The following is a 10395-nucleotide window of genomic DNA, read 5'->3' as shown; positions in this document are numbered from 1 at the left end:
CTCTTGTCACGTTCTTTCATTTGCGTACCAAAAATGTTTTTGCTTGCAGATTAATCGTGTTCTCACTTGTGATCATTTTTGTAACTTTACACATCAGGATAATGAACAAAATGATGAAGAATTCCATGACATTCTATCGTAAACGATTACAAAAAGAAACAAAACAAAACAAAACAAAAATTGGATCCTGCTCTCCAACTTTTTGTCCGTTTCATTTATCATCTTTCTTTACACACAGTAGTATTGTCTTGTGGTTTAACAACATAAGACATTTGCGCTCTAAGAGCTGTAAGTATCATCTTACATGGCAGTGATAGCTGCCGTTACATTCACAATCTAACTAACAGATTTGATGATATGGAGACGATATAACATTACCATTATACTGCTTTATGTTCATATGAATGATACAAATCGTGTCTCTTGTCGATTAATATAATACCAATTTCATCTTAAGACATTATGTGACTATGCAAGTTAAAAACTCTTAATAAACTATACCAAATGATGACACATTAAAAGACGTGTAATTAATAAGTAAAACAAATCATTGTTTTTTGATGGACATCATTCAATTATAGACATGATTCTTTAACGGTATTAGGAAAAAAGAAAGGGAAACAAACCACGAACCGAGACTTGGTTGTTTGTTTGTTTGTTTATTCTGATCAAAATCACGCCATCTATAACAATATTCAAAGAAGCCTGGTCACAACCCCCGGGTTTTTTTTTTTTTTTAAGAACAGAAACAAAGTGAAATAACTGCTAATTTTTGTTTTGTTTTGTTTTGTTTTGTTTTTGTTCTGTTTTGTTTTTACAAATTCCCTTTGCACTTTGCTAGCATTTTGCCTTTTGTTCTTTGAATGATTGTACTCTTGTTTCAAGTCGCTTACAAGCTTTTCATCTCGAGACTTTCTGTTGCTGTACCACAGCATAAAAAACAAGGTCCTACCAGTTATTAATTTAATTGCTATTATTGTTATCATTGTTACCACAATTATTGTTATTATTAAATCTGGAGTCTTTTATTGTAACACTTTGATGGTTCATGTTTACGGTATTAGGTAAAGGGACACTGACGTGTAACGCCAGTTTGTTAAAAACTTCACTGTTTGATTAGGAATCACGCCATCTATAGCAACTTTTGAGTAAGGCTCTCCTAAACCACCGCAGCTGTCTCGTGTGAATAAACACCACGACGCAACAAAAGACCTAAGAAGTTGTCCCCGAATTCCCTTTAACTTCAAGCATGTTGACCTAGGTACCAGCCTCAAGTGTCCCACGTTGGACGTGTGTAAATGAGACATGTTGTAAGATGCATTGATATAATACTTTCCGATGGCGTTGCCAGTCATGCAATGACTCATTACTAAAATGTGTGCTGACTCACCTCACTGTTTCCTTGCATCAGTGTCGTCTGCACCAATTCAAATCGCCTGTCATAATTTCTGTTGCACACCACCACCCCCCCCCCCCTTAAAAAAAAGAAAATGAATAAATCCAATGAAAATTTGTCGGGCAAACTTGAGCAACTTGATGGACTGTATTTTGCTTCCAGCGTTTTTCCTTGTCACTGAAAAGTGATCCACATAATTATACCTTGTGCAAGAAAGAAGGACCATGTACATAAAGAGGTGGTTTATACATTACGAGTAGATTGGACCTCAAACGAAGTAACAAATTATTGAAACATGTGCTGTTATTGAAAATCTGCAAAATGTCATCAATAACACGGTATTATATTAACAAAACATTAATGTCACATTGCAACGAAAACTCTGGACAATACGTCAAGCTCGTGTTTAGCCCCTTAACTGGATTATCTCGCAGTTGAGATAATGGCCATGAAGACTCAACAGCTATTTGTCAGTCATTAGTACACAATAACATGGATAACTTAAATCCTCAAACAACCATAGATGTCCAAGCCGGACCCTAAAGAAGCAATAATGATAACAATCTTCCTTTCAGGTAAACAATTATCTCTCGTTACTTTAATGACAATACTTATTACCATAACATGCTTTAACATGGGAGTTTATGTATTTGTGCTTGCTTGCACGTATGTGAATTTGTTTGCACACATGCATACTGTTAGAGAAACAAGAGCACAATCTACATTGTGTCCTTTACATTTTGACCTAAGATTGCGTGCTAACGATATTATATTCTGCAGCCAGGATAAGTTGTATTGATATGCACCACATTGAAGTTTTAAAGCCCCCCCCCCCCCCCCAAAAAAAAAAAAAAAAAAAAAAAAAAACATCTGTGAAGTACTGTCTGCGTGACTGGAATTTTCCACCCGAAGTTCTTTCTATCCGCATTGTGTTATCGTGCGTTTTTGTGATACACTGGAGTTTGTTGTCGTGCTTTACCTATATCCATTTGTTAGACCTATGTCTCCTCATTGGCACAACAATAGTTTTCATTTACGTTTTTTTTTTTTTTGGTTTTTTTTTCGCAAGGCCATTGGAACATAATAACCCGCCTATTCAATACATTTTGTTTTTCTCCTCTTCACCTCGACATTTATTCTAGTATGAGTTTATGTTTCTTTTTTTCCTCCACATCGATGATGATAACTTCCAAATATGGAAGAAAAAATCTTTTTAGACGACGACTTTGCGGATGTGAGAAGCTGTGAAATATTTTTCGACTTGGTGTGTCAAAAATACGTTCTTCGGCTATATCGTTCTTTGTCTAGGTTCTGAAAAGGAAATGAGTAAAGCATATCTATCTTTCATTCTCTTATCTAATCCTACTACTGAGGAAGGCGTGTGAACAATAAACCATGGATATGGGCATGATAAGTATCATAACATTCTCTTTGCGCCATGAACATAGTTAATGCAAATGTCCATGTGAAAATAAACCGTTTATAGAAAGGCAGAAATCAAATATCTATATAAGCAGAATGGACTTAAGTGGTTATAAAGCAGGAAAGTTCTTTTTGAGAAGGTAATGCAATAATGCCCTTATATCGAATTAATGCGTATTGCTTGCACTTATTGCTTGCACTGCGTGTAGAAATGTGAAAATGAAAAACGAAACATCTTATGTGCTATGCCATTTGAAGTATTATGCCGCTGTAAATTTGCATTTCAAACTACAGACATGCGATTTCAGATTGATAAGTTGTTAAAAATGACTGTATCAAATCAAAATTCAACAAGAACTATTGCCTGACCAGTTGAGCAGTTGAGCAGCCCCACGCCCCCCTCCTCCCCCCCCCCCCCCCCCGGGGGGGGGGGGGGTTATGGGGTTAGCATATATGCAAGCATCTAATGGTGTGTTCTGTCGCACCTTGGTGTATGTATAAAATGAATTAAGTGGGGTTTCATTTACCCCACTATTATTATCATACTTATTGTTACTTACAATTTTAGATACCGTGTCAGAGGAGATGGAGAATAATATCATACCACAATGGTAACAAGTATATCGTTTTCTTATGCAACTATTCCAATGATCCAAGTGCAATTTTCTCTTTCGTTTTCTCTTTTTTCGTTTGTTTCTGTCCATTTTTATTTTGTGTTTATGAATATCACCATACTGATGGAAATGTCGGTCAAACCGTACATTTTGTTTACCAACAGAGGATGCATGTGGCACAAAACGAGCGTGCAGTTTTCTCATTTGTATTGTTCACTGAAAAATATGACTTTGAACACAAATAGAGAGAGAGAGAGAGAGAGAGAGAGAGAGAGAAGAAACAGAAGACATGCTCCCACACATACACACAACACACTCCTCAGGACAAAGTACAAGGGTGTGTGAAGTATAATGTTCGTGCAAGCCCTTTGTTTGTGCACAAATATCAGAAGAAATACAATTGACATTTGCGTATGATTGTCTGGAAGCCCCCCTCCCCCCTTTATTTATTGTTTGAATCTGGGTCAAAGTGTAACTTGAGAAGCCGAGAAAGCTGGGGCCCATATCCCAGTACATTTGAAGGGGTCGGTGCAATATAGTGCTAACCCACACAATAGTTATTTTGAGATAATCGCTGTTGAATGTTTAGAAAGTCCATACATTGTACATTAATTAAACATGAATGCATGAATTCTTTACCATCTTATTGGTTGAATTCAAATATGATATTTTCACGGGGGTTAGAGTGAAGGGTAAGGATTATGAAAATGCATGTAACTCAATTTTGACAAAAGTGTGGGTTAGCACTATATTGCACCGACCCCTTCATTTGTGTGACGAATTGTCTGTAGTGCAATCGATATTCATCGCCCGACTGAAGGTATTAAAATGTGAGTGTTTGAAATGCGCCTATAACCAGTTTAGGTTATACTTGGTCCTTATGAATATCCTTCCAAAGGCTCCATAAGAAGGAGTGTAGCTAGCTTAAAGAAAATAACATGATTTGATAGAGTATCATAATAACAAAAAGACAACCTCCAGAGTAACTACATTATGCGGCCGTGCATCACAATTTGAAAACCGACGAAAAGTCGCCACACATGAATTTTTAGTCAACAGCAGATCCCAAAAGAGTATACTTAAAGCTTTAGAATGATGTCTAACTAGATTTCAATGTATTCCCCATATCTAAATATTGAAAAAGAAAATACACACTCTGGAAGTGTGTACTGCAAAAAGAGGTTCTGAAGCAAAGGGGTCTCTTCTATAGTGCTTAGTCTGACCTTGAGCTGGCTGTGTGCAATGTGTGAGACAAAAGAGGATGTAAAACTTCATAGCAACAACAATGAAAAGGTTACTCCATTAAGATGAAATTGATCATGCTATATTAACAAATTCTGTCCATGACGAACACCAATATATTACAAAGCAACAGCAATATATTTTCAAAAGAGTTCTAAAACAGCGTATAATTACCTTCAACTATTTGTATGTTCTAGCATTAAAGCAGCACAATATGCAGAACGATGACATGTACATGGTTCCCAGGTCGTCCGTGCTCTATAAAGTGCGCTTCCGAATTCAAGACTTACTAACCCCTCCCCCGCAGAGGAAAACAAATGAAAAGTATATTCGAGGACGCTTATTGATTTTTCTTACATACAAATTTACATATTTCATTAGATCTTGTTATGCAATCACTAATTGGCATTTGACTCCATCCACACATCGCAAAATGGAAGAGCAAAATTTATTACCTCAAACTTATCTTTAAAAACAAAAATACCTCCATTTGACATAGAGCTCCAACCTAAAGTGCCCCCTTCGCTACAGAAATACTGATGTTTAATGATAAAGACGTTGCCAGCCCATCACGACGTCACATTATCTGAAAAGTTTGCATGCTAAACATCCTAATCCACTCTTATCATTTTGCATGTTTTTATTGATTGCTTGTAATATATATTTCCCATTTGCATGTTCCACTCCTATATGAACCTAAAAACTGTTTTGAAAATATGATAGAAATTGATAACGAATGTATATCTTATTGCAAAACATGACACATTTATTGGTACTTTGCCAGCAAAAGCTGTTTGATACAATCTACTAATTAGCCTTTGCTATGAATGACCCATTCTTTCTAGACTGAAATGTATTGACTGATCAAGAAGCAGGACACAGACAGACATGAATGAACTATAATTTACAAAACCTTCTCATCAGACCGGTAGCTTGCATTATTCAGCCACACTTTTTTTTTTCATCAAAAAATAATATTTTTACTGTTTTCTAGCAATATCTAATAATGGGTGATAGACATACACTTGCTGATTTTCGATAACTGATAACCCCAGAAAAAAAAATAAGAAAAATGAGCCAAAATGGAAGGGTGAAAAAGAGAAAAAACAGTGCAACAGTTGATTTCTGAGGGGTCACTATTGTATGGGAAGCAAAAGAAGTGTGATGAGTAGTGTGATGAGGTATGTCTTAGAGGGCCCTTTTTCTTTCTTAAAAATCCTTTACTCACTCTTCACTTTCAAAATGATGGTCAGTATGATATGTGTAATTTCAGCTTTTTGATAATCCATCAATTGTTGTTGCTCCGAAGAAAAAAAAAAACAATATTTTTTTTTCTTTCCATTCATCGCACAGCTAGCACTGCTGGGGGTCTTCCCACTAGACAGACAACCACGAGGCATACAGCTCACGAGTTTAATAATGAAAGCAGGTCCATTAGTCATACGGCTCACGAGTCACACGTGAGTTCGACTCTAGGCAAATAAAGTCTATGAGTTCGAAAACAGCCCACGTGTTGGTCAGATACAACACGGGGCACTGTGTCGGCATCTTGGGCCTTGTTTACCTAGTGTCGAACTGATGGGCTGTATGACTCTTGATCTGTATACCTCATGGGCTGTCTGACTTAAAATGAGCTGTATATGACTCGTAGGCTGTATGACTCGTGGATGTTGGTCTCGTGATGTGCACCCGCGCGGCTTGGTGAAGGTTAAGCGCTTGAATAGACCCTGTACTTCAGAGTCTCTTTTCTCAAATCACATTTTCTAGAGTGTGTGTTTTCTTTCTAATATTTATATATATTAGCAAAGTCCATTTGAATTGAGTTATAAATAATTTATAAGATTAGCGTCTGCTCTTCCAGAATTTATACTCAGTACCTAAAAATCCACGTCTGGCGAGTTTTTGTAGCTTTTGTAATGCACGGTCACATAATACTCTTTTTGATCATTTGATATTCAGCCTCGACTTGAACTGGTATTCAGCGAAACTTACATTTACCTGTTTTTCCTCAAGTGTGTATTCAAAAAGAATACATGTGAGATTTTTAGATATTACCCTGATCTTGCCTGTAATACGTAAAACATGCAATGACTAAAAATACAAGGGGAGGGGGATTCGCACCCCTCTAAAGAAAAAAAAACAAACACATTTTGTTTTCTTGGTATTAAAAGGTTACGATAAATTTGACATATTATATACTATGTGTGTGTGTGTGTGTGTGTGTGTGTGTGTGCGAGCGCACGTGAGTATGAGTGCTTGGGGGAATTACAAATTTCTAAGTGTACATGTATGTTTGTGTGTGTGTGTGTGTGTGTGTTTGCTTGTTTATGCACAATCTCATATTGTATCAAATTGACATTTATTAGAATACTTCAATCAATTGGCATTGGGCACTGGCATTGCACATCGGCCAGAATATTCTAAATTCGGGGGGGGGGGGAACAAAAGATGGATTTTTAGTTAAGGAAAGATTATGAAAAGCGGACTTTTACTTTCAAATGACGCGTAATTCGATTCAAATGAACTTTCCTCTCCTTTCTTAATATTGGAAAGAAAACACACACTTTGGTATGAAAAGTATGAACTGAGAAAAGAGGCTCTAAAGTGCTTGGTCTATTCAAGCGCTTAATCTTTATTATAAGCTGTGCTACCTGTGCGATGAATGGGAAGAAACAAACAAACAAAAAACTAAAATTAAACATTTTCTATCAAAGACATTCTGTCCATGATTCATTTTTACTTGAAGCTGCGCTACCTGTTCAATGGATAGGAAAAAAAAACACACACACAGACAAAAGTTAACCCGTTCCTTACGGGAACCCGTTATACCAGGTTCCCGTGGGAACAACTGATATACGGGAATACCAGGTTCCAAAAATGAAGACAAGAGTGCCCGCTTTTGTGGTCTAAATTTATGTTTCTTTGTGTTAAAATGCCTAGAAAAGTGGGTTCGATAAACAGATCAGAGTTTAATATAAGTGTTCTCATTCTGTTTGAAAAAAAAATGCGTATATGACAGTATAATATACCTTTTTTCCTGAATTAGTTTTCGTTCGTTCTGCTGTAAATTCGTACGAACATGTACATAGCAATCAAGGTTGAGATCAGTTGGATTTCTGCGTTCGCTGACTTCAGTCACCCTAAGGAGGTGACTGATTTTGTGTAGAACAGAAGATTCTCTGAGCTCTGAGCTCTATTCATAGTTTCCATTGTTTACTGGCACATTATGTAGTTGACCGTGAAAGGGGATACAACGTACCGCTGGACTGCCTTCACGCAGGTGGATTACCAACCTGTCTGCCTCTCTGTCAACGGGCAAAAAGAATTTCGTTTGGGGGCATTTGAGGCACTCAGAGAATTTCGGAAGGAACGGGTTAAGATTAAGCTCTCCCTATCAACACATTTTGTCCATGATTAATTTCTAGTTTCAAAGCAGTAGCATTATCCTTTCAAAAAGATGTAGAGGAAGAACACCCTTTTTTTCAGAAAATATGGACAATATTGAACGTTTACTTGGTTTTCCCTTTTCACCTTTTTAAATCCTTACTAGTGCGACGGTGCGACTTTTTTTTTGGCTGGTTTTATGATGCACGGTTATAATACAATGCATGGAGTATGCATTTTTTTTTCTCAGTTTTTGTGATTAATTATTCTGAGGTTGCCTTTCTGTTCACTCAATATTTAAGCCATGCTTATGTGAGAATTGTGTATGTGTGTGCTTGTTCTTCAAGAGATATAGCCATTAGGACAGATTCAGGGATCCACACATTTTAAACGTGGAGACACAAGCAACAACATTAAAATTCACCCATGTTTTGCTTCAAGACATCCTTAAGTAGCCGATCAGCATTTGACAGCAAAGAGTGAAATAATTTTCAATAGCTTGTTTGTGTATGTTCATGTTAAGTAAAGACAAACAGCGCCAACTTGCTGTCTATCTGACGTTACTAGGTAGCGTATAACAACAACAACAACAACATGCCATCAGATAAATAGACCACCAGCACCTTTTTTTTCTTCCTTTCTTCCTTGTATTCATTCATTCTTTTTGTTTTTGCTTTCTATTCGAGATTTTGCGGTTATTTGTTTTTTTTTATTCATCTTTTTAACTATCCTGCGTCAGTAAAGGAAAGACCTCTGCTGAGCCGAGTAAAGTTCAAAGTTCTTCCTTAAAATTAGGGCGTATGACTTTTGTTTTCTGGTCTATAGTGCACGATCGCACATGATCTGCGTGTCCTTTGCATCAATATCACATTAATTTCACGGTAAAATTAAAAACAAAACAAAAACAAACTATTTTTCTTTATCTTTGCCATTATTGTGTGTCGCATGACTGCCAGGAAGGAAGTTAATGTTTGTTTACACGCTGCAGAATCAAATGCATAATAAAACGTTCATGTTTTTTTTTTTTCATTTACCAAATTTAAAGACGCACTCAGCTGAAGGTACTGAGAAGTGTTGTTTTTAGCCAGTTTCGTCTTAATAACATAATATCACAGTTTCATTCGTTATGTATTGTATTCAAACCTTGGTTACGTTATTTTGTGTAATTTACTTTTCATCCACCATGGAATTTTTTTGTACACCTTTGAAATGCATTTTGAAAATCTGATTGAAAAATTCTCGAAATTCATTTAACGTGAAACTGCACTTCGTTTTAAACCAATATACACACACATATATGTGACCCGCTACAACAAAAGGATCCAAAATTTGGGGGGGGGGGGGAGGACATTTTTTTTTTTTTTTGAAAATGGCATGATATTATTCCCGTACTCCTCTACTTTAATTTCATATAGCACAACTCCTGAAAAAAAAAAAAAACTCGGTTGCGGGGATATCGATGATTTTATTGGCGCATGTCAAGTGGTTTAGGAAATCAGAGTTTCGAGAAAAACGCCTTCAAACTTGTCCTTCCGACGCTATAATGGTCATGGGGAGATGCCATCGTGCTTTTTCTAATAGGCTTACCCAATTTCTAGATAGACCGAGGACAAAATTTGTTTGTTTTTTTCCCGCCATTTTCTCTCTCGCTTCAGTAGTTAAGTATTCCTTATTAGATATCCAGTCCTCCTGCTTATACCCGCCTACTTTTAGAGTTTAATTTGTAATTCTTTTCTGTAACTATAATGTATGACATTTCAAAGGATAAAAAACGTTTTCATCGCAGCGATTCACCTCGATTTGTGACTTGTATTTGTAAAGTTATTCTCCTCAAAACGGTACATTTTCGTGAAATAGAATAGCTGCTTTAATGGATGCATCTTCTTCCTAATCCTTCAAGCTACCTTAATAAACCATCATTTCTGTGAATTTGTACTAAATCAGCACCTTTGCAGATGACTATACTCCCCTTCCATACCATATAAAGCAATTGTGCACTGCAACATTCACCATTTTGTGAAATGATGCCATTAGCTGGTCACCCTATACACTTAATTGGTCTATAGGGGGCGCTGTTGTGGGCCTTCTTTGCTTAGTGTCGGTCTCATGAGCTTTGTTTGCCTAGTGTCGTTCTCGTGAGCCTTTCAAGCGTAGTGTCGGTCTCGTGAGCTTTGTTTGCAAGGTGTGGGTCTTGTGAGCCTTTTGTGTGTAGTGTCAAACTCATGGGCTGTATAACTCGTGGGCTTATTTTGCTTGATGTCGAACTCGTGGGATTTATTTACTCAGTGTGGAACAGTTTACTCGTGGGTTGTATATCTAGTGGGCGTTGTTTGTGAA

Source organism: Diadema antillarum, unplaced genomic scaffold, assembly GCF_040938485.1.
Source record: "Diadema antillarum isolate AM-2024a unplaced genomic scaffold, OU_Dant_1.0 seq00000172_RagTag, whole genome shotgun sequence".
Taxonomy (NCBI): domain Eukaryota; kingdom Metazoa; phylum Echinodermata; class Echinoidea; order Diadematoida; family Diadematidae; genus Diadema; species Diadema antillarum.
Note: the sequence above shows the minus strand (reverse complement) of the source record.